The sequence below is a fragment of the Dasypus novemcinctus genome, chromosome 19 (genome assembly GCF_030445035.2).
Source record: "Dasypus novemcinctus isolate mDasNov1 chromosome 19, mDasNov1.1.hap2, whole genome shotgun sequence".
NCBI lineage: Eukaryota > Metazoa > Chordata > Mammalia > Cingulata > Dasypodidae > Dasypus > Dasypus novemcinctus.
The window spans coordinates 27,746,625-27,772,831 of record NC_080691.1 but is presented as its reverse complement, the minus strand read 5'-3'; the positions used below and the strand labels follow the sequence as shown (position 1 = coordinate 27,772,831).

At 43.1% G+C, this 26,207-nt stretch overlaps 1 protein-coding gene across 2 annotated transcripts in view; it reads right to left on the bottom strand.

Annotated features, from left to right (window-relative positions):
- LOC131274580 (proline-rich protein 36-like) overlaps positions 1-26,207 on the bottom strand; it is a 241,317-nt gene that overhangs the window by 115,169 nt on the left and 99,941 nt on the right. The window contains exons 1-2 of one of the 2 annotated variants that reach the window (XR_011646512.1): positions 23,659-23,961; positions 22,813-22,907 (exon numbers count right to left, since the gene is read on the bottom strand). The gene's annotated coding sequence lies outside the window, so the exon portion shown is untranslated. Of the gene's footprint in view, positions 1-22,812; positions 22,908-23,658; positions 23,962-26,207 lie in introns of those variants that run through there. The other variant, XR_011646511.1, reaches the window with a different exon arrangement.

The following is a 26,207-nucleotide window of genomic DNA, read 5'->3' as shown; positions in this document are numbered from 1 at the left end:
TAAAACAATTAGGTGGGAAGGTAAATATTTATTAAAACTCCAGCAATGACTTACGGATTTGAATGACAACACAAAATTCACAAGCATACCTGTTACAGGCATCCCAGAGAGAGAAGAGAAGGGAGAACGAACTGAAGGAGTATTGGAGGGAATAATGGTTGAAAATTTCCCAACTCTATTGAGGAACATGGATGTACATGTGCAGAAAGCGCAGCACACCCAAACACTACAAATCCTAACAGGCCTATGGCAAGACATGTACTTGTCACGTTGTACAAAACTCAAGACAAAGACAGAATACTAAAAACAAGAGACTGGATATCCATCACATACAAGGGAAGCTCGATAAGATTATGTGCTGATTTCTCATCGGAAGCCATGGAGGCAAGAAGGATGTGACATGACAGAGTTAAGGTTCTGAGACAAAAAAACTTCCAGCCAAGAATTCTCTATCCAACAAAGCTGGCATTTAAAAATGAGGGAGGGTTCACTATATTAACAGATTAACAGAAATTAATAGAGTATGCCAATAAGAAACTTGGCCTTCAAGATATACTAAAGGGAGTTTGGGAGGATGAAAGGAAAAAACAGGAGAAAAAAGGTGGAGGAAGGATAAGAACAACTGAAAAGATAAAGAGAGAAATAAAAACAACATATGGCATACACAAAACTAAAGAAAATTTGACTAATATAAGTATTTCCTTCACAGAAATAACCCTGAATGTTAAAGGCTTAATTCTCCAAACAAGAGATACAGATTGGCAGAATAATAAAGAAATAGGACCCATCTATATACTTCCTAAAAGAATCTCACCTTAGACTAAAATTGCAACGAGACTAAAAGTGAACGATTAAAAAAACTATTTTATATGCAAACAATAATCAGAAAAGGGTGAGACTAGCCATACAAATATCAGATAAAAGAGACTTTGAATGCAAAACTATGATAAGAGACAAAAAAAAAAACCCTACATTAATAAAGGGAGAAATCTATTCAAGAAGAAAGAATCATTTTCTAGTTACATCATCAACTAGAAAATGACCTTGAATAAAAGGGTCAACTAGGACCAGCAGAATATCTCAGTGTATATATAATACCAGGAGTTAAAAATGCTTTTTGACCTGAATAAAAGGGGGAAATGGAAAGGACAAATTAGTTTATATGGCTATGAGTCTCCAAAAAAGAGCAGGGAGGTTATCAGAGGGGTTGCCCTTATGCACACCTCAGCAGAGTCCCAGAGACAGATAAAGTAGATACAACCGCGGGTATTAGTTCTTCTGAGGGCTACAGAGACCCACAGGTTCTATGGTTGTGGCAGATGGAGTTCAGTGCCATGTCAGTTGGTCCTTCTTTGGAGTTTGTGTTTCTGTGTGATGGAGCTGGACTCAGATGTGATCTTTTTTCACAAGCCTCTCCTGTTAGTTTTACCAAAACTGTAGTTGGTGCTGGGGTTTAATATATACCCAGGGGATCTGAATCTCTGGACGGACCATATGATAGCGAGGCCCTGAGCCTCAACAGACTTCAGCTCCTACACTATGGTTTACTGGACTTACCCCACTCAGCTAACATGGAGTTGAAGAAGGTCAATCATCACACCATGGAGCCAAGAGTGCCTACAACTGAAAGCAGAAGGATTGCATCCAGCATCCATGTGGAATCTAAGCCCCCTCTTGATACAGATGTGGAGTGGACACAACCATTCCAAGGTCCACAGGATGGAGGATTAGAGTGGACTTACTGATATTCTATTCATAAACTATTGTGATTAGTAATCAAAGAAAATGTGGCATTGGTGTGGAGAAAGGGGCCATGGTGGCTGCTGGGGGTGCTGAATGGGAGGAAAAGATGAGATGTGGAGGCGTTTTCAGGACTTGGGGTTGTCCTGGGTGATGCTGCAGGGACAGTTACCAGATATTGTACGTCCTCCCATGGTCCACTGGATGGAACGTGGGAGAGTGTGGGCTATGATGTGGACCACTGACCATGAGGTACAGCTGAGCTCAGAGATGTATTCACCAAATGCAGTGAATGTCTCATGATGATAGAGGAGATTGTTGCTATGAGGGGAGGAGTGGGGTGAGTGGGTTGGAGGTATATGGGGACCTCCTATATTTTGAATGTAATATTAAAAAAATAAATAAAGACATAAAAAAGCATAAAAAAAGAAAAAAGAATCATAAGCATCTATGGACCCAACGAGGACACCTCAAAATACATGAGGCCAACACTGGGAAAACTAAGTGGAGAGACAGATGCCTCTACAATTATTGTAGGGGACTTTAATACACCATCATCTCCATTAGACAGAACACATCAACAGAGAATCAAGAAAGAGAGACCCTGAATAATATATTAGAAGACCTGAACCTGGTACACAAGTACAGAACATTACACCCAAATACACTGGAATTTGCATTCTTCCTGAGTACACATGGACCACTCTCCAGGATAGACCACATGCTAGGCCACAGAACAACTCTTGATGAATTCAGAAAGACTAAAATTATACAAACCAATTTCTCTGACCAAAATGGAATAAAAATGGAAATCAGCGAGGGGCAGAGAAGCAGATTAGGCACAAAGATATGGAAGTTAAACAACATTTGCTCCAACAATCAGTAGGTCAAGGAGGAAATTACAAAAGTAACCAGTAACTACCCTGAAACATGTAAATGACAGCACAATGTACCATAACCTATGGGATGCAACAAAAGCTGTACTGAGAAAGAAATTCATACCCAGAAATGGCTATACTAAAACAGAAGAAAGTGCTAAAATCAAAGATCTAACTGCACACCTGAAGGAACTAGAAAAAGAACAACAAACTAACCTGCAAGGGAGTCAAAAAAAGGAAATAACAAGTATTAGAGCAGAACTAAATGAAATTGAAAATAAATAAGTACTGGAAAAAATAAAAAGAAAGCTGCATCTTTGAGAAGATTAATAAAATTGAAAACTCTTAGGTAGATTAATAAAGAAAAAGAGAAGATGCAAATAGATTAAATAAGAAACTATGAAGCAAATATTACCACTGACCAAAATATTACACTGAAATTAAGAGTATTAGAAAATTTCCTTTCCACCTCTAGATCAAGAGTGAGCTTAGATTCCACAGGAATGATGGATGCTATTCCTCTGCTTGCAGTTGTTGGCACTCTTGATTCCCTGGTGTGGTGGCTGATCATCTTCACCTCCCTGTGAGCTGATCTGGGAAAGTCCAATGAACCAGAGACTAGGAGTGGCCACTCTGCTGAGGCTCAGGGCCCAGCTGGCACATGGGCAGTCCAGAAATACAAGTCTCCTGAGTATGGGCCATCCCTAGCACCAACCACAGGTTCACTAAAAGTGACAGAAGAGGCATGAGTAGAAGTCACATCTGAGTACAGTTCCATCACACTCAGGAGCACAATTTCCAAACTAGGGACCTCTGACATGGCACAGAAATCCAAATCCATCTGCCATGACCATATACCCTGTGGATCTCCATAGCCTTCAGAAGAACCAGTACCTAGGGTTGTATCTACTTTGGCTTTTTCTGGGGTCTTGCTGTGATGTGAGGACAACACCATCCCAGTGTACACAGAATGGAGGAATAAAATGTGGACTAGAGTGGACTTACTGATATTCTACTACAGAACTATTGTGAAGAGTAATACAAGAAATTTTAGCATCAAGGTGGAGAAAATGGCCACAGTAGTTGCTGAGGGCAGGGAGAGGGAAGAAGAGATGTGATGTGGGGGCATTTTGGGGATTTTGAGTTGTCCTCAATGATATTGCAGGGTCAGATGCTGGACTTGATATATCCTGCCATAACCCACTGAACCTAATGGGGGAGAGTTTGAACTACAGGTAAACTATTAACTATGCGGTGCATCAGTGCCCCAAAATGTGTTCAACAAGTGCGACAAGTGTGCTACAATATTGGGGGAGGTTGTTGGTGTGGGAGGAGTTGGGTGGCAGGGCGGGGAGTAAACGGGAACCTCATATTTTTTAATGTAACATTTCTTTTGTGATGTATATATCTTCAAAAAAACACAATTTTCAAAAATGATAGGGTGGGGGTTGGGGAGTGGGTGATAGGGGAACCTCATGATTTTTGTTTTTTTATGTTCTTTAATGTAACATTCCCTGTGATCTATTAACTTTAATTTTAAAAAAGACAAAAATCTAAAAAATAAAATGGATGAACTAAAAAAAATAAATTAAAAAAAAGAATATCAGAAGAGGAGATTTTAAAAATTACATGCCAAGAAGATGGATCATTTAGAGGAAATGGACAAATTCCTAAAAACACACAAGCTGCCTACATGGATGGAAGAAGAAACCGATGAACTTAACAGACCAAGATGTACATGACTCAGAAAAATGCACAACACTCTTAAAGGAAATCAAAGAAGACTAAAGTAAATGGAAGAATATTCCATCTTCATGGATAGGAAGAATAATCATTATGATGTCTATCCTACCTGAAGTGATTTACCAATTTAATGTAATACCAAGAAAAATTCCCATAGCATTTTTTACTGAATTGGGAAAACTTACAATGAAATTCATTTGGATGGGCAAGAGGCCCCCAACAGTCAAAGACATATTGAAAAAGAAGGATGCAATCAGAGGCATGACACTACCTGACTTTAAAACGTACTACAATCAAATTGAAAGTTCAGATATAGAACCTCATGTATATAGCCATATAATATTCGATAAAGCCATCAAACCCTCTCAACTGGGAGAGAATGGCCTATTCAACAAATGGTGCCTGGAGAACTGGATAGCCATATGTAGAAGAATGAAAGAGGATTACCATCTCACACCTTATACAAAGATCAACTCAAGATGGCTCAAAGACCTAAATATAAGAGCCAAGACCATAAAGACCTTGGAAAGCAGTGTAGGGAAACATCTCTACAGGACCTTGTAATAGGAAATGGCTTCATGAATATCACACCAAAAGCACGAGCAGCAAAAGAACAATAGATAAATGGGACTTCCTCAAAATTAAAGCCTTCTGCACCTCAAAGGAGTTTGTCAAGAAAGTAAAAAGGGAACCCACACAATGAGAGAAAATATTTGGCAACCATATATCTGATAAGAGACTTATAACTTGCATATATAAAGAACTCTCATATATTGAAAACAAAAAGATAAACAACCCATTTAAAAAATGGGAAAAAGATTTAAACAGACACTTCTCCAAAGAAGAAATACAAATGGCTAAAAAGCACATGAAAAAATGCTCCAAATCTCTAGCTATCAGGGAAATGCAAATCAAAACCACAATGAGATACCATCTTACTCCCATAAGGTTGGCAGCTATGAAAAAAACAGAAGAATACAAATGCTGGAGAGGATGTGAAGAAAGGCGAACACTCATCCACTGCTGGTGGGAATGCAGAAGGATCCAACCATTCTGGAGGACAGTTTGGCGGTTTCTCAAAAAACTAACCATAGATTTGCCATATGACCCAGCAATTCCACTGCTGGGTATATACCCAGCAGAACTGAAAACAAGGACACAAACCGATATATGTACACCAATGTTCATAGCAGCATTGTTCACTATCGCCAAAAGTTGGAATCAATCCAAATGTCCATCAACAGACGAGTGGATCAATAAAATGTGGTATATACACACAATGGAATACTACTCGGCTGTAAGAACAAATACACTACAATCACACGTGATAACATGGATGAACCTTGAGAATCTTATGTTGAGTGAAGCAACCCAGGCATTGAAGGACAAATACTACATGACCTCAATGATATGAAATAAGCAAACTGCCTCAGAGAGCTAGAGTCTGGAAAAGAGGCTTACAGGAAATCGGGGGGTGGAGGAAGGATGTGCGTTAACGTCTGCAGGGGTGGAATCTGTGATGAGCTGGCGGTAAGTATGAGCACAAAGAAGGGACAAAATGGGGGCAAGGGGTTGCCTTCGGGCGGGGCTTTGTGGGTTTGAGGGGGGCTGGGGATGGGAAGAGGGGTAATATTGTCCAAAAATTGGGGGGAGAGAGGGGCAACATACGAACATGGGAGAGTGTCAGGTGTCCGTTGAGAACAAAATGTTGAGAAAATCGTATCAAAGTATAAGTAGGAGGGTCACCTGGTTAGGATGCTCAGGGGGTATGGTCTGATGCGGGACGGACTCCGGGGGAATAGCTGAAGGCTCATTTTGCCAAGGTGGGTTGTACCATTGGGAAGAGACCCAAGAAGTGAGAGTTGGGGTGGACCCACATCCTGGGGAGGACTAATGCCGTCAAATAGAGAGAACTGTATCTCTCATGAGAAAGGATGGCTCCCAGGGCATTAGGGCAGTTGAGAAAGTCAGGTCCTGAATACTGCTGCAAGTATCTCTGGACATGGCTTCTTGGGAAATGGAGATTGGCTGGCGTTGTGGGCCCCAAGGGGAGGGGAAAATGGATGTGGAATGGATGGAACCAAGGTAAATATGGGGGCAAGAGAGGAGTTCTGTGAGAGTACACGAGGATGAATATAAAGCATGTAATATTACACCAGAAACATATAGGGGACGACAGACTAATAACTGAAACCATAAGGCAAAACATAGGATAACTAAAAAATTTAGAAAACTATACAATCTAAAGTATGGACCACATAGTAAGCACAGATGTCACCTTGTTTGAAAGCTATTGTCTCGGAATCTGTACATGAGTTTCAGGAAATATGATATGAATAAGCTAAAAGATTATCGCTGTGGAAGGGAAAAGGTTTTATGGTGGATCTGGGGAAGTACTGTATATTGTATATATGAATTTCGGTGATCTAAGACTCTTGTGAAGCTGACATTATGTTGGGATTCACTTTACAGGAAGTTTTGGATCACAGAGTGGTTCAACAATGGCAGCAGAGGAATCCTGATATAGGATGTTATTGACAGGATATGTATGGCTGACAAGGAGTTGTACAGGGCATATGCCCAGGGTATATAGTAATGTCTAGATATACTCATAGTGGAAACAATTAAAAACAACAGCTAGGGGGGTACTGGGCCCCTGGCCGGGGGGTCACTGTCATGGACCCTGGGGGAGCAGCGGCAGTCCCCCAGGTGCAACGGCAAGAACCAGGAAGGAAGGAGGGCCCAACAGTGGGTTCCTGATACTAATGGCTATGCTTTTGAGCCTATACACCTGCAATAAGAACAAGGCCTAGAGCAGCACTGTGCCTGGGAGTTTCCTCCTGACAGCCTTCATGTTACTCAAATGTGGCCACTCTCACAGCCAAACTCAGCATGTAGATGCAGTGCATTCCCCCCAGCGTGGGACATGACACCCAGGGATGAGCCTCCCTGGCACCAAGGGATCACTACCACATACCAGCTGAAGATGCAACTAGAAAATGACCTTGAATTAAAGGTTCAATACAGATCAGCAGAATATCCCTGTCTACATATAATAACATGACTTCAAAATGCTGTTTGACCTAATGTAAGGGGGAAATGGAAAGGAGAAATGAGATTATAAGGCTATGAGTCTCTAAAAAAGAGTCTGGAGGTTGTCAGAAGGAATGCCCTTATGCACAACTGAGCAGAGTCTAAGAGACAGATAAAGTAGATACAACCCCAGGTATTGGTTCTTTTGAGGGATAAAGAGACCCACGGGTTCTATGGTCATGGCAGATGGGGTTCACTGCCATGGCAGATGGCCCTTCTTTGGAGCTGGTGTTTCTGCATGATGGAATTGGACTCGGAGGGGATCTCTTCTCACAGGACTTGCATGCTACTTTATTGGAATTGTAGTTGGTGCTGGGGTTTAAGATATATTTAGGGGATTTGAATCTCTGGACTGATAATAAGACACCCAGGCCCAGAGCCTCAACAGACTTCAGCTCCTACACTTTGAGTTATTGGACTGACCCCACTAAGCTAACATGGAGTTGAAGAAGGTCAACCACCAGACCATGGAGCCTAGAGTGTCTACAACTGAAAGCAGGAGGAGTGCATCCAGTATCCATGTGGAATCTAAGCCCCCACTTGACATAGATGTGCAATGGACACAACCAATCCAATGTCCACAGAGAAAATGTGGAATGGGTGTGGGAAGGGTAGCCATGGTGGCTGCTGGGTTTGGGTAATGGGAGGAAGAGATGAGATGTGGAGGCGTTTTCGGGACGTGGAGTTGTCCTGGGTGGTGCTTCACGGACAATTACGGGACATTGTAGATCCCCCCAGGGCCCGCTGGATGGAACATGGGAGAGTGTGGGCTATGATGTGGACCATTGACTATGGGGTGCAGTGATGTTCAGAGATGTACTTACTGGGTGCAATGGATGTCTCACGATGATGGGAGAGAGTGTTGCTGTGGAGGGAGTGGGGGGTGGGGGTGGTGGGGTTGATTGGGACCTCATATTTTTTTAATGTAATTTTTAAAAATAAATAATTTTAATAATAATTTTTTTTAAAAAAGCACTACATATCTACAGTGGTCAAAATTGTATGGTATTGGCACAGCAACAGATATACTGACCAAGAGAAACGATTTGAGAGTTCTGATATAATCCCTGCATATACAGGCAACTGATATTCAACAAGGTCACCAAGAACATTCAAATGGGAGACAATGGGCTCTTCAACCAATGGTGCTTGAATATCTGGACATACATATCCAAAAGAACGACAGAGCGACACTGTATTAGTCAGGGTTCCAGGGACACAGAATCAACAAGGGATATCTATTGATAGTAACAGATTCATCAGAGTCTCTCACGTAGCCATGGGGATCCACAAGTCCAGGTTCAGCAGGCAGCATGCAACCAGGAGCTCTGATGAAAGTCCACTGAAGATTCTTGATGAGTTCTGGGAGATGCTGGCTGTCTAAGGATGAGCTGGGAAATTCTCTCTCAATGCTGGAATCACTTCCCCATTTAAGGCATTCAGCTGATTAGGCTGAGCATTACTCTTGCTGGTGGCAATCTCCCTGACTGGTGTAATCATAAGCAGTTATCTAAGATTTACCACTGCAGTAAAGTCAATGCTCAGTAACGTCCATAAATGCCCTTGTATTCCAGTTACCCCAGTGCTTGCTTGACCAAACAAGTGGGCACAATTACCCAGCCGAGTTGACACAATAACCGAACCATCACAAACTCCACTCACACCAAATACAAAACCTGACACATGAAGGATCAAAGATCTAAATATATGAGCCAAGATTATATAGATCTTGGAAGATAATGTAGGAAAACATCTACAGGATCCTGTATTAGGAATTGGTTTTGTGAACTTTACATCCAAAGCAAGAGAAGCAAAAGAAAAAAATAGATAAATGGGACCTCCTCAAAACGAAAAACTTTTGTACCTCAGAGGAGTATGTCAAGAAAGTAAAAAGGCAGGCTACACAATGTGACAAAATATTTGGGAACCATATATCTGATTGGGCCTGGTAACGAGCATATATATAAAGGCATCCTACTTCCCAAAAATAAAAAAAATAAACAATCCATTTTAAAAATGGATAAGTGATTTGGATACTTCTCCAAAGAAGCAATACAATTGGCCAAAAAGCACATGAAAAGATGTTCAACATCACTAGCTATTCAGGAAATGCAAATAAAAACTACAAATAGATATCCTCTTACACACGTTACACTGGCAGTGACTAAAAAAACAGAGGACTACAAATGCTGGAAAGGATGTTGAGGAATGGGAACTGTCACTGAGGGTGGGTATGTAGAATGGTGCAGCTATTGTGGAGGATATTTTGGCTGCTCCAGAGGAAGCTAACTATATAGAACAACCATATGATCAAACAATCCCACTGCTGGGTGGGTATATAATCAGAAGAACTGAAACCAGGGACACATATATGCACACCAATGTGGAGAGTGGCATATTGACTATTATCGAAAGTTGGAAATAACCCAAATATCCACAAACCGTAGAATGGGTAAACAAATTGTCATATATAAAATGGAATATTACTCAACTGTAAGAAGGAATGCAGTAGGAACACATGGGATAATATGGATGAAGTATGAAGACCTTACACTGAGTGAAGCAAACCAGGCACAGAAAGACAAATGTTCCATGACCTCACTGATATGAACTAAATAAACTGAGCAGACTTACAGAGCTAGAATTTGGAAGACAGGTTTATAGGAGACAGGCGGGGAGAAGGTTGTGAGCAAATGCTCATATGGGCAAGATCTATCATAAGGTGGAAGTGTGTAGTTGTGCAGTGGCTGGGCATGACAGTGGTGAAGTGATACTATAGCACTGGGCTGTGCTGGTCTTTGTGGGATAAGTAGAATGAGGAGGGTGGTTTGGCTATCCATGGAATGGGGGTGAGTTGGGGGAGGGACCACATATCCTCAAGGTACTTGGAGGTACATGGTTGAAACTACAAAGTTCAGAATGTTCTTTTGGCAATATGGTAGGGGAGAGCTACTGGTTTAGGGTGCTGGTTGTGGGGGCATTGAGGAGAATGCACACCTGGAGCAGACTTCTAGGGAGTGTGTGCGTGTTCACTTTGTCATAGTATGTTCTATCAGTGGGTGGAGACCCCTATATCGAGCAGGAACGTGTGAGATTCCCACCCTCGGGAGTCCTGCTACGTTCTCAAATATAGGGGTGGGAGTCTCTTGAGAGCATAGGCAGTGCCTACCTAATAGGGGAGGACAGGAAAGTATGTCAAGCTCTCAATGTTGTTCCAAGTAACTATGAATCTTGTTCTTCAGGGAGTGAAGCTTGGTGGTTGCTGTGGGTCCTGAGGGGAGGGGGGAAGGAGGAACAGAATAGATGGAACATGGGGCATTTGGGTGGCCACTCAAGTGTTCTACACGATCTTTACTTTTCTTTTTCTTCATTTTTTTTCCCTTTGTTACTTTTCTCTACATGATCTTGCAATGATGGATACAGGCCCTATTAAATTTCATCAAAATTTATGTGTGTGTGTATGGTCTAAAAAGTAAACCATAATGTAAATCATTGACAATGTTCAGTAAGAATGTTTCAATATTTGTACACTAATTGTAACAAATGTACCATCCACATGTAAAATGTTATTTAAGAGTGAAAGAGAAATTTGGGGAGAATGTTGCATACATGGGAATCCACACTATTCTATAAATGACTTCTCTGTAACCTCAAGCTGCTTTGAATACAAAAAGCTCAATTCATACTTGTTAAAATAGTGATAAACACTGGACCTTTGTGCAACAAGACAGCTTCCCTGAGAAATTCATGAGCACACCCACCAATGTATTGAGCCTCCTGCCAGCCTACAGCTGAGATGGGAGGAAGCTGGCAGCATGGAGCCTTAAGAGAAGAAGGAAGGCTGAACCCTCGCACACATGCCCACCATTTTGTTTAAACACAAGGCAAATGACTTTGAGTGAGAAAGTACCTATTGAGAGGGACTCTTTCGGGCCTTCTGACTCTATGCTTCCACCCTAAACCAATAGCCCTCAGAAAAACCAACAGATTCCAGGTACTTTGCACCAGCACCCCTTTGGCTGACTAACATACCTGAAATCATGCTTCCATATTTTGAAAAACTTAAACAGACTTTATTCAAAGCAGTTTTAGATTCATGTAAAAATGAACAGGTATTTCTAAAGTTCCTGCCTCTTCTCCTCCCATCTAGCCTCCTCTTGCTCAGCATCCTGCATTAGTTGTTCAGTTTGCACAATTAATGGGCAAGTATCAGTACATCTCTATGAAGGTTCAGTATCTGTTGAAATCCTCTGTGGGCTCTGACCAATGCATATTATCCTGCACTGTGGAAGACAGGTGGGAAATCCCTCAAACAGTTAAACAAAGAATTATCATTTTACAAGCTATCTAACAAATCTATATATACATACATATATACACATAGATATACATATGTATTGAAAACTGGGATTAAACAGATACTCACAATCCAATGTTCATAGCAGCATTATTCACGATAGCCAATGGTCACAATATGCAAGTGTCCTTCAACAGATGAATAGAAAAAAAAAGAAAAAGTGATATATCCATATAGCAGAATCAGTTATAGAAGGTAAAAAAGTTCTGTTCTGAGACATCCTACTACATGGATGATATCAACATAATTATAGCGAGTGAAATTAGATGACAAAAAAGACAAAGGGTGTATGATGGTGCATATGTGAAGCATCTAGAAAAAGAAAATTAATAGAGGAAGAAAGGAGATTAACTATTAGTAGGAATTAGGGATAAAGGGCAAAGAGATTAATGGTTAATATATAAAGAATTTCTATTTCAGGAATTGAAATTGTGGACATTAGTGGTAATGTTAACAAAGACTGTTACTGTTAACTAATGTCAATAAACTGTACCAATAAAAAGAGTTAAAATGGAAATTTTCTTTACAGATAATGTCAACTTATAAATTTTAACAAACTCTTACAAAATTCAGGGGACAGGCAAATCAGTAATGAACCTCATGTCAAGGGTATAAAGGAAATTTAGTTGGCTTCAAAATGGGCAGTAGAAGGGTAGGGGATCTGTCTTTGACTCAGTGTGTAATTTAGCACCATTATTAGATGAACTGTTTCACATTAATTTAGACTGCCTTTAGCTACAAAGCCAAGGACACTATTTCCGATCATTTTCCTGTTCTCTTTAGCCTCACTTCCTCGTACAAAGGAAGTCTGAGTAGCATCACCTGTATGCTTTCGAGCCTACGAGTCCTGTACACTGTGGTCCCTTGCCCTAGTCAAGGAAAGTTCCACAGGTAATGCATGAACTGCCCGCCCCCAGTGAATTGATGGCTAATCTGTGTCCCCCTCCCTCCACACAAAACCTGATGGAGGGGCCTCCTAGTGACAGGGCAGATGAGGAGACTCCAACCAATGCTGAGGTAAGGCCACCTGTTTCTGTCTAAGATAGAAGTGTTCCTTTCTCTCATTCCTTTTCACATTGAGTACAGATCGTATTATATGATGTTATACCTAGAGACACTAGTTGCTGTTCTGTGGAAGGAAGAGCTCAAAGGAAGATCTGACACAAGAGGGCTTTAAAAATGGCAGCATCTGGCTATAAACCAAATAGAAAGGTTGTTTGAATGATCTCAGCACCATTTCCCCTTTTGACTAAGACTTTTGTCACTGCCATCAAAACAGACTTGAGATTCACATCCTCCAGGAAGCAGAGCTTGAGCATTTCGCACAGGGGTCTGCCATGCTTAGTATTGGGGTCTTTTGCTTTAACACGGTTTACCATCCTTTTTTTCAAATCAACAAGACCTGAACAACACAATACAGTATGGTCCTACCCTCACTGTGATTTCTTTTCTGCCATTGCAGGTGACCTTGAGAGCAAATGAAAATGGTAGATATTCTGGGCCCATCCAAATATTGTGGGAAAAACTGACATAAAATACGAGGCTTCCTGCAAGCTTTAGGCTGGAGACCTAGCCTAATCCCAACTTCATTCTAAAAGGAGGATATGGACTATAAAGAAGTATTTTTCATTGAGCAGTTCTGTCCTTCCTTCCACAGTACACAAGAGTCAATCTGTACCCTTTGGGGGTTACAGGTTAGGCTGTGTGGATGCTTAAGGGAATCCATGTGTGCAAATCTGTGGTGTGACTGTGTGTGAACTTGTGGGGATTATTGTGTGCATTTCCCCCAGGTGAGATGGACTGCTCAAGCTCTTATGCTCCAAGGGGATGGGCCTTAATGTGAACCTAGACATGTGGCTCCAATGCTCTGCACTACAGACCTGTACAGTCATCACTCAGTCATGGGATCATTAGGAACCAGGCAGGGAAGTGGATGTGGCTCAAGAGACTGAGCTCCCACCTATGATATGGAAGGTCCATGGTTTAGTTAATCAGAGACACAACGAAGCAGGGAGAAGAGGTTCCCAGTGCCTCCTGAAGAAGACAGCAAGCTGGCACAGCGAGAAGCAATGGCACACTGACAAAACAGGTTATGCAACAAGAGACAAAGAGGAAAAACATAATGAGAGAAACAACAAAGGCAGGGAACAGAGGTGGCTTAAGTGATTGGTGCCTCCCTCCAACATCAGAGGTCCTGGGTTCAGTTCTTGATTCCTCTTAAAGAAACAAAAGAAGACAGGCAAAGCAAGTATAAACAATCAGGGGATGGGGAGAAAGGAATAAAGTAAAATAAATCTTAAGAACAACCAAAAGAAAGAAAACAGGGAAACGGACTTTGGCCCAGCGGTTAGGGCGTCCGTCTACCATATGGGAGGTCCACGGTTCAAACCCCAGGCCTCCTTGACCCGTGTGGAGCTGGCCATGCGCAGTGCTGATGCGCGCAAGGAGTGCCGTGCCACGCAAGGGTGTCCCCCACGCGGGGGAGCCCCACGCGCAAGGAGTGCGCCCGTGAGGAATGCCGCCCAGTGTGAAAAGAAAGAGCAGCCTGCCCAGGAATGGCGCAGCCCACACTTCCCGTGCCGCTGACGACAACAGAAGCGGACAAAGAAACAAGACGCAGCAAATAGACACCAAGAACAGACAACCAGGGGAGGGGGGGAAATTAAATAAATAAATAAATCTTTAAAAAAAAAAAAAGAAAGAAAACAAAACTTACCAACAAAAAAGGAAACCATGCAAGGGAGTCCCACCACCTGTGCATGTGCTTAAAATTACCTGAGTCTAGAGACAGACCAAACTGTCCATTTTCAGAAAGGGGTCTCCATGATCACAGGGCCTAGGGAAGGGAGCTATGCAGATAATCTCAGATTCTCCCAGCGTTCCTGAAGTCCAAAACTAAAAGAAAGCTCATATAACTCTGAGTTAGATCAAAATCCTAAGAGTTGTAAGGCATCACATAGAATGACCTATCAACCCTAATGATGTCACAGCCGGGACGTCTTCCAAAGTACACAGGCATTGGAAAGAAAAGCTAGTGAACTGGATTATAGTCAGCAACATGTACCCTCTAGATGCTCACATGCTATGAGTCACACAGTAGGTTTTCTGACAAGTAAGAACTCAGATTCCATTTGGTTCTTAATGTGGTGTCCAAAACCTTTGTTGAAATGCAACTGGAGAGCAACGTTTGAGGGAGCCAGCATTGACCCTATGTGTCCCTCCATAATGACTGTCCCACTGTTAATAGCCAAAGATGGATGGCCAGTAATTCAATGAATAAATACACATGGTGGAGAAAAGGAAGACTGGAGGGAAAAATACACTATTCTTAAGTGATCATTTTTAAATGGTAAGATATCAATATTTTCATATCTATAGTTATATATATTTTTTAAAGATTTATTTATTTATCTCTCCTTACCCCCCCCACCCGGTTGTCTGTTCTCTGTGTCCATTTGCTGCGTCTTCTTTTGTCCGCTTCTGCTGTTGTCAGCGGCATGGGAATCTGTTTTTCATTTTTGCTATTGTTGCATCATCTTGTTGTGTCAGTTCTCTGTGTGTGTGGCACCATTCCTGGGCAGGCTGCACTTTCTTTCGTACGCGGTGGCTCTCCTTACAAGGTGCACTCCTTGCGCGTGCAGCTCCCCTATGCGGGGGACACCCCTGCATGGCACGGCACTCCTTGCAGGCATCAGCACTGCGTATGGGCCAGACCCACACAGGTCAAGAAGGCTCAGGGTTTGAACCACGGAACTCCCATGTGGTAGACAGACACCCTAACCACTGGGCAAAGTCCGCCACCGCTATAGTTATATTTATCACAAAATTTAGTGAATAAATGTGATAGAATGGACTGCCTAAAATTGAATTGATTCCATCAAAAAAAAGTTTCTTCTCATCAAGTAGCAATTCCTGTAACATATTTGGTAAATGCAGTGTCAGTTACATGCAGATCCATGGAGGCTGAATTCATTGGAGATGTCAAGATGACACTGGTGAGTACTACCAGGAAAATGGCAGACTAGAAAGACAGGAGACTCTCCAGAAAATTAGCTGGAGGACAGGCTGAGGTGGACTGGAAAAAGATCTTCAAGGGTTTAGGACAACAGGTGAAGGCTGGACACCAACCAGAAGAGAGAAGGACAAAGGATGGAAAAGTGATATGATGCCCTGGATGCAAACAGACTTCTGCACACCAACGTTCACAGCAGCATTATTCATGATTGCCAAAAGTGCAGAACAACCCAGGTGTCCATCAACTGATGAATGGATCACAAATTGTGGTGTATTCACATGATGAACTATTATGCAGCAGGAAGAAGAAATGATGTTGGAAAGCATGTGACAACATGGATCAAAGTGGAGGGCAGTATGTTGAGTGACGCCAGCCAGACACAAAAGGACAAATACTATATGATTGCACTACTATGAACCAACTATGCTGTTTAACATATCGCTCCATTTAAAAAAAAATTACGTGTATCCAGTATATTTAGAAATGTATGTTTTCTTTTTAAGTTACTTTTTATATATTTAATTATTAAATGTGAAAAATAAAATAAAATAAAGGAGGTTACACTGAGGAGTTGAGAGTTGCAGACTTTAAAATGTGGTGTTACTCAAGAAAAAGAAGTAACAAAAGAGAGTAACCAAAAGTATTTTTTTTAGCACAGTAAAACCAAGTATGCATTAAACTGCACATGTAAGATTGTTTTCTTTAAAATTGAACAAATGTATGTTAACATGACAAGATGTTAATATCATCACATCACTTATGGTAAGTGAAAGAAACCTGACACAAAGCAATACATACTGCATGATTCCATTTATAGAAAATGTAACTATAAATCAGTTTATAAAGATGAAGTTAGATTAGTGGTTATGCAGGGCTGGGGAACGACTGCTAAGGGGTGTGGGGCTTTTCTTTGAAGAGAAAGGAGAGGTTGCCATGTGACAGAAGAACCCAGGTCCCAGGATCACCAGCAGCCAACCTCACAATGCCAGTCTTCAGGAAGAAAGCACTGCTTGACAACACCTTGATTTGGATTTCTAGCCTCGAAACCAGGAACCAATAAATCTCCATTGTTTAAGTCACAAAAAAAGAAGAGTACTGAAAATGTTCTAAAATTTTTTGTGGTGATGAATGCACACTGTGACTATACTAAAAGTCACTTTTATACACTTTGGAAAGGTTATATGGTAGGTGAATATATCTCAATAAAACTGCTTAAAGCATAAATAAGTACAGAGAACCACCAGAAATAGCAAGTATTTCCAGCCAAGGAAACAGACAGGTGAAGAATTTTCTTATTAGTTTATTTTTATATATTATGGAAATAATGAAAATATTCTAATAATGATTGAGGTAATGAATGCACAACTATGTGATTATACCAAATACCATTGGTTACACACTTTGAATGAACTGTATGCTTTATTAATATGCAAATCAATAGAATTAATTGGTTTTAAAAAAAAAAAGAAATGGTAATCCTCATCCAAAGACTGAATTGCCAAGGTTTTGGTATGAAGCCTTCCCACATAACATATATTCTTCCCCATCATACTTAGGATCTGTTGAGCAACAGCGCATTAGGAGAAAGGCATGGTATCTGTGTGGAAGTGACAGGGCACCCAGCAGCCCTGCCCAGCTCCCCTTCCACGGTGGCAATCCCGTGAAAACCACCTTTAGAAGCTCAGGGGGAATGGCAGGGGACAAAAGAAGAGGGTGGACCTTGGATTCCAGGGATATGGGCTAGAGATGAAGGAGGAGCCCTGGGAGGGCAGGAGGAAACTTGGGGAGGAGGAGGGAACCTGGGCTGAGGGACTGTGGGTTTCGGAAATCTTGGAGAGGAGGGGCATGGAGGGGAGGGTCATGGGCGAGGGCCTTTGGAGGGTGGAAGGGTCATGGAGCAGCAGGAAGGACCTTGGGGGGGAACGGTAGAAAACAGGGGGAAGGGAGTGACCAAGGAAGGGGGTGATAGGGACCATGAGGGAGAGGTAGGAACAAGAGGGTGAGGAATAACTGTGGGGGGGGGGAGGCGGGACCACTGGGTTTGAAGGAACCATGGAGGCCATGAAGCATCGAAAGGAGGGACCTGGGGTGGGCCGGAGGGACCACAGGGGACAGGATGGACCTTGGTGGAGCAGGAGGGACTGTAGGGAATGGAAGTGCCATGGAGGGGGAGAGACTATGGGGGGGTAGGGACAATGGTACAGCAGGACCCTGAGGGTAGGGCGGGCCACCATTCCCTGCATTGCGAGACCCCACCGCAAGCCAGCAGGACTGGGTGAGCGAGCCAGGCATTAAAGGACAAATATTACATGATCTCTACGATATGAATTAAACAAATCAAGCCAACTCAGAGAGCTAAGAGTTGGGAAGATAGATTTAGAGGAAATAGAAAGAGAGAAGGAGGATGTGAGCAAACACCCACACAGGCCAAGTCGATGATCAAGTGGAAGTGAGCAGCTGTACAAGTGAAGGCACATGACAAGGGGCTTGGGCAGGGCAAGCTTGGCAGGGGGCTAGGGTGGGGGGGATGGGTTGGATGTTCATAGAAATGGGATGGGGGAGGGAACAGGTGAACACAGGGAATTGGCGCTTACAAGGTTGACAACATTGTTGAGAAAACTTCTGGCAATATGAGCAGGAAGGGTTGCTGGTGTAGGGGGTTGGATGGGGGGCATGTGGCATAGGGTGCACCTGGGGCAGGCTTCTAGGGAGGGTGTCAGTGTTCATCTAGGCACAGTGTGTAATAACACTGGGTGGAGATCCACCTTAGACCCATGGACACAAACTGGCTGAAAGTGAAAGGTTGCCCTGAGATACTCCATGCAAGTAGTAACCAAAGAAGAACAGGGGCACCTATACTATTATCAGAGGAAACAGATTTTAAGTGCAAAAAGGTTATGCAAGATAGAGAAGGCATTAATACATTAATAAAATGGACCCTCCACTGGGAAGATATATCCATGCAAGAGTGCCCCGAAATGCACCAAACAAACTCTGGGAAAACTGGAGAGAGAAATAGACATCTCGACAATAATCGCTGGAGACTTTAACACACCATTCACGGCATGAGACAGAACAACCACACAGAAGACCAACAAGGAAACAGAGAACGTAAACAATAGGAAAAACCAAGTTAGACCTAACGGTCACGCAGAACACTGCATCCAAATGCACTGGGATAGGCCTTCTTCTCATGTGCCCATGGATCCTTGTCCAGGACAGACCACATGGAGGGCACGGTCCCGCTCTCAACAGATAGGAAAGTTTGAATTTACACAAAGTACCTTCTAGGATCGTAATGGAATGAAACTGGAAATCAAAAACGGACGGCAGAAAGGCAAATTCGCAGCTGTGCGGAGGCAGAACAGCATACCGCTAGATAAGCGGTGGGTCAAAGAAAATGCAAGCAAAATCAGTCAGTGTATTGAGACAAATGAAAACGAGGACACAACCTATCAAAACTTATGGGACACAGCAAAAGCAGTCTTGAGAGGGAACTTTAAAACCCTAACAAACACCTATATTTAAAAAAGAAGGAAGAGCTCAACTCAAAGATTTCACTGAAAGACAACTAGGAAAAGCACAGCAAACTGATCCTCAAAGCAAGCAGAAGGAAAGAAATGATGAAGATTAAAGCAGAAATGAATGAAATTGAGAAAAAATAAGCAGAGAGATGAAAATCAAAAGCAGGCTCTTTTGAGAAGATCAGCAAAATTCACAAACCTCTAGCAAGATTAACAAAGAAAGAAAAAAGCACATAAATACAATCTGAAATGAAAGGGGTGAGGTTATGACTGACCCCAAAGAACTAAAAGGGATCAAAGGGCATCTTATGAGAAACCGTAGGCCAACAAACTAGACCACCCAGACCAAATGGGCAGATTCCTCCAAATGCACAAACCACCTACACTGACGCTAACAAGAAAGCCAAGAACTTAGCAAACTAATCACATTGAAAGACACTCAATCTGTCTTCAAACATCTCCCCACAAAGAAAAGTCCAGGACCATACGGCTTCACAGGTGGATTCTACCTTACGTTTCAAAAAGAATGAACACCAATCCTGTTTAAACTCTTCCCAAACACTGAAGAGGAGGGAAAGTAACCCGACACTTTTTATGATGCCAACATCACTGTTAACACCGAAGCCCAATGAAGACACTATAAGGAACAAAGTTACAGGCCAATTTCTCTAATGAACAGCGATGCAAAAATTCTCAACGAAATATTGGTACATGAACTCCAGCAATACATCAAAAGACTTATACTTCACGACCAAGTGGCATTTGTTCCTTGGAAGCAAGGCTGCTTTAACATAAGAAGATCAATCAACATAACACACCACAGTAACAAACTCGAAGGGGAAAAAGACCACCACCACACGATCACCTCCAGTCAGGCAGAAGAAAAGCATTCGACAAAATCCAGCATCCTTTCTGATAAAAACACTGCAAAAGACACGAACAGAAGGCGAAATTCCTGAATATGGTAAAGGCATAATCAAACACGCACAGCTAACATCACACTCGGTGGGGAGAGGTCAGAAGCTTTCTCTCTAAGACCGGGAACAAGACGAGGACGCCCACCAGCATCACTGTTCCTCAACACTGTGCTAGGAGCTCTCGCTAGAGCAAGTAGAAGGGAAAACAATTTAAAGGCATCTGAATAGGAAAAGAGGAAGGAAAACTCTATTTGTGGATGACATGACCTGACATTTCGAAAATCCTAAAATGCCCACAACAAAGCCACTCTACCTAGTAAATGAGTTTGGCGAAGTGGTAGGAGACAGTATCGGCAGGGAGAAATCAGTCATGTTCTTGTACACCTGCACAGCACAATCTGAGGAGGAAATCGGGGGATATTCCATTCGCAGTAGCAACAAAAGGGCTCAAGTACCTAGGAATCACTTCAACAAAAGAAGTATGGGGCCTATATGCAAAAAGCTGCAAAACAATGCTAAAAGAAATTTTAAGAGAACTAAACAAATGGATAGTCACTCCATGGTCATGGACTGCAAGACTGAATATCATGAAGATGTCAATCCTACCCAAACTCATCCACAGATTCAATGCAATGCCAATCAAAACTCCAACAGCCTACTCGACAGAAACAGAAAAGACAATCACCCAATCATTTGCAAGAAAAGATGCACCTGAGTAGCAAAAGGCATTCTAAACAAGAGGAGCAACATAGGAGGCAGTTCATTGCCTAACCTGGAAACATATTACAAAGTTACAGTGGACAAATCAGCACCATACTGCTGCAAGGAGAGAGACATCAATCGGTGGAAGAGAATTCAGGGTACAGAAATAAGCCCTCATCTCATCTCTGCAGTCAACTCATTTTTGGCAAGCCTACCAATTCCATGTTAATGGGGAAAAACAAAAAACAAACTCTTCAACAAAAGCGGCTGGGAGAACAGGATATCCATAACCAAAACAATTAAAGAGGACCCCTACACAAGAATCAGCTCAAAATGGATCAAAGACCTAAAGATAAAAGCAAGTGCTTCCTAGAAGAAAATGCAGGGAAACATTTTAAAGATCTTGCACACAGTGGTTTCTCAGACCTTACACCAAAGGCACACGCAAAACTCTAAGAAACAGATAAATGGGACCTCCTCCAAAGTAAACACTTTTGCACCTCGCACGACTTTGTCCAAAGGGTGAAAAGGCAGCCGACTCAACAGGAGAAAATACTCGGAAATCCCACCTCTGAGAAGGTTTTAATACCCAGGATATACAAAGAGATGTTACAACAAGTCAACAATAAAAAGAAAAACAAACCAATTAAAATAGGGGCAAAAGACATGAGCAGACATTTGTCCAAAGAAGAAATACAAACGGCAAAAAAACACATGAAGAAATGTTCAGCATCATGAATGATTAGGGAAATGCAAATCAAAACAAAAAAGTAGATATACCTTCACAACTATCACAACGGCCACTATGAAAAAGCCAGAGAACTGCAAGTGTTGGAGAGGATGTGGAGAGAGAGAGAGGAACACTTATTCACTGTGGGTAGGAATGGAGAATGGTGCAGAGCCACTGTGGAGGAGTTCCTGGGTTTGGCAGTTCCTAAAGAAGTTGAACAGAAACTTGCGACGGGATCCTGCAATACCGCTATGGGGTATATACCCAGAAGAACAGAGAGTAGCAACACGAATAGACATCTGCTCACCTGCATTTACAGTGGCGTTATTCACAATTGCAAAATACTGAAATCAGCCGAGGAACCTATTAAAAAACTGTGGTGGATTCACACAGCAGACTCTTATGCAGAGGTAAAAAGAAAGGAAGACGTAAACCATGTAACAGCATGGATGAACCTGGAGGACTCTATGTCGAGGGAAGCAAGCCAGACACAAAAGGGCAAATGCAGGAGGCTTGCGTTGCTACGACCTATGTGGATTATGGAACGTAACATATGCTTCCCTTTATATAAAATGAATATGAAACAATTTATACAGGAAAAAATATATTTGTGCAAAAATAGCCAGAAATGGGGTCTGTGGATGGCAGGGGAAGCAGAGAGAGATGGCGAGGGGATGGATTTTCTTACTTTACATTTATTATTATTAATTACCGAAATAACGAGAATATTCTAATGATGACTGAGGTGATCAAGGGACAACTATGTGACTATGCCAAATACCACTGATTGTGCACCGCGGATGAACTGTATGCTCTCTTGCTATGTACCAATAAACCTGTTTTGTTTTGTTTTTAAAAGGCAAACAGCATTCAAAAATGGGAAAATATGTGAATACACATTGACCAAAGAAGAAAAGTTCAATCCATTTCTTCCCTAGGCAAATACAAGTTGAAATCTGCTCTACATACTAGAAGAGCTCAAATCAAGAGACATAACACCAATTGTTCAAGAAAATGTGGAAAAACTGGAGCCCTCATCCATTTCTGGTGAGAAAGCAAAATGGTGCTGCCACTTGGGGAAACATTTTGTCAGTTTCTTAAATATAAACTTACCACAATTCTTGATAATTCCACGCCAAGAAAACTATCCAAGACAAGGAAATCGTGTCTGTGGGATGATTCCTAGGGTAAGCCCACGGCAGCCAAAACTGGGGGAAAAAAAAAAACACGAACACGAATGTCTATTAGCTGGGACATGGATAACAACAGGAGGTAAACCCTTAAACAGATTTATGTCTATTTAGGGGAGATGGGTTGGGGGTGGGGGGGTGGGGGGGTGTGGGGACAGGAGGGATCCTGGAAGGGGAGGGACAGTATGGGGGAGGAGGGACTTTGGGGGGTTGGAAGGAGAGTGGGGGTGGGGGAGGGACCGTGGGAGAACTGTGGTGGGGGAAGGACTGTAGGGAGGGGTGGAGCGACTTTGGGGGTCAGGAGGGACCATGGGGGGTAGGATGGACAGTGGGGGAGGGAGGGACCCTAGGCGGAGGAGGGACCGTGGGGGGGAGGGGAGGCCATCCCGTCCGTGGGCCTCGGGACCCTTATTCTGACACCGGGCCCCAAGCCGCAGGCCAGCAGGGTTGGGCGAGGACCCCCAACAGGACCCTGCGGCTCCCGCCCGTCCCCTCCACACCCGCGGAGGCAGCGCCCCAAGCCAGGCGCCGCACTGCCCGGCCCCCACCCGCACCCTGAGGGGCGCAGGACCCGCGGCGGCGGCGGTGCCGCGCACAACTTTCCGGGACCCCGCGCCCCGCCAAGGGGAGCGAGCAGAAACTTGAAGGGGCGCGGGACGGGCGCCCCCTCAGCGCAGCACGGGGAGGCTCGCTCGCCCACTTCTCCGCGCCTGGGGGGAGTCCCCGACCGTCCTGCGCCCGCCCCGACGCCACGCCCGGTACAACTTACGGCTTCCGCGGGGCGGGGGACGCGGGCGGGGTCCCGAGGCGCGGGGCCCAGCGCTCTGCGCAGCCCGCCCACGCCGCGGGCCACTCCACGTCCCTCGTGCCCTCCTGCGTCGCGGGGGCTCCGCCTGAGGCCGCGCAGCAGTTCTCCGGGCGCCCCCAAACGCTGTGGTCTCTCCTGGCGCCGCGGTTTCTTCTGGCGCCGCCTCCACGTGCACTGGGCGGAGCTCCAACGGCCGCAGCGCCGCCAGCACCTCCAGCCAATGAGGTCTGGAGTCGAAGCCGGGACTCCACCCTGAAGAGGACGTGGCAGCTCCGTGACGGACAGTTCCCGGCATCCAATCAATGCGCGGTCCGTCTGGCGAAGGTTGTCGCGCTGCTGGCGGGGTGGGCCTACGCGCTCGGGGGATGGGGTGACTGGCAGTACACCAGCCACCTGGAGCGCGGGGTGAATCTCCGGGCTTGCGGAGGCGCGGCTCCAGCCACAGGGCGGGAACACCCGGAAAGGCAGAGCCCGGGGCTTCATCAAAACCTGGCCAGCTCGCTTAGAAGTTCAGCGCGAGGTTGTCTGGTCGCCTCATTGCTGGAGAGTGGCCGGACACGGGGATCCCCCCACAGCGGGGTTTCCCCACCCTCAATTCACCTGGAGGCCGCCTGGGTCGGGCGTGTTTGAGTCCCTGATGCCGGGCTGCCTTTGGGGGAAGCGCGATCTGAAGGGGCTCTGGCCGGTTGCAGCCCGACCTAGGCCCTCAGCGGGACCAGGGCCCCCCTTCCTCCTCAGACTTGGCAGCTTGGCTTTTCTCAGGACAGTCTTCAGGAATGATTTCCCCTGGCGGGCGTTCTGAGAACTTTGTTTCTCCCAAAATGATTCTATTGATAAATATTAATAAATCCTACCATACGTCCAAAGAATTCAGTCAGTGCTTTGGTAACTCACCTAGTTGTGCATGCATCACTTCAATCATTAGTAGTGTATGTTCATTATTTCAATAGTAATAATAAAGAAACATAAAAACAAGAAACTTCACCCCTCAATTTGAGTCCCCTGCTGTACAGAGCTGCTAGTTCTGGCTATGATAATACTATTATTGATTTATTAAGTGGTTTTATTCAGAAGTATTCACATATGATACTAAGGTGTATATTCAGTGACTTTCATTATACTGGCAAAGTTGTGCATTCATCATAACAAAAACCTTTAGAATTATTTCTTTACTCCAAGAAGAAACACTCCACACCTCTTAGCATGCCTTTGCTAGCCTAAGGTAACCATTAATCAAAGCTCATCTTTATAAATTGATTTATATTTATTTTATATAAATGGAATGATACAAGATCTCTTTAACTTTCTTTTGTACATTTCATAATTGAAATATAAACAATTAAAAAGGAAAAGGAAAACAATTGAATAAAAACATCCATTTCTCAATTAAATTTATCAGATACATATGGTTTTTTTTCAATCACACAACATGTTCCACAATAAATTGGGTTCATAGTATCACAATCATAGAGTATTTGTCCACTGGTGTCTGGCTTGCTTCATTCAACATGTCCTGCAGTTTCATCCATGTTGGAAATGTTTTACTTCATTTCTTCTTACACCTGCATATTATCCAAATGTTTCACTCTACCCCAGGATGTTTACCCATCCTTCTGTTGATGGACACCTGGGTCGTTTCCAACTTTTGGCAAACCACTATAAATACAGGTGTGCAGGTGTCAGTTCTTGTCACTGCTCTCAGTTCTTCTGGCTATATGCCCAGTAGTGGCATTGCAGGGTCACAGGGCAAATCTGTAGTCAACTTCTTTAGGAACTGCCAAAGGGACCTCCACAGTGGCTATATCATTAAGTGTTTCTCTCTCTCCACATCCTCTCCAACACATGTAGTTCTCTGTCTTCTTAATAGTGACAATTCTGGTAGGTGTGAAATGATATCTCATTGCAGTTTTTAAAAATTTATTGTCTTTGTTTTGTTGTTTTATTACTTCATTCTTGCTTTGATTTGCATTTCCCTAATTATTAGTGATGTTGAGCATTTTTTCATATTTTATTGGTTGCCATTTGTATTTCTTCCTTGGACAAATGTCTGTTCAAGTCTTTTGTCCATTTTTTATATTTTTTTATTAATTTATTGAAGTATAACACTCATACGTAAACATACACAAACAATAAGTGTATAATAATCATTGTGAACTTACAAAACAAGCATATATAACATCTTACAAGACTCTCACAACTCACCCTACCACCAATAACTGCATTGTTGTTAAAACTTTTAACTAATAATTAAAGAGCATTCTCCTAATATTACTACTAATCAAAGGATTTTCCCCAAACCAATCCTATTATTGTCTTCATATCATATATAGATGAACATACATAAACAATTAAGTGTGTGGTAAAAGTTGTGAGCTGACAAAGCCAACATGCGTAACATCATACAGGGATCCCATACATCAAGCCTCCACCAACACCTAGCATTGTCGTGAGGCATTTATGACAAATTATGAAAGAATATTGATAAGATCTTACTACTAATCGTAGTCCTT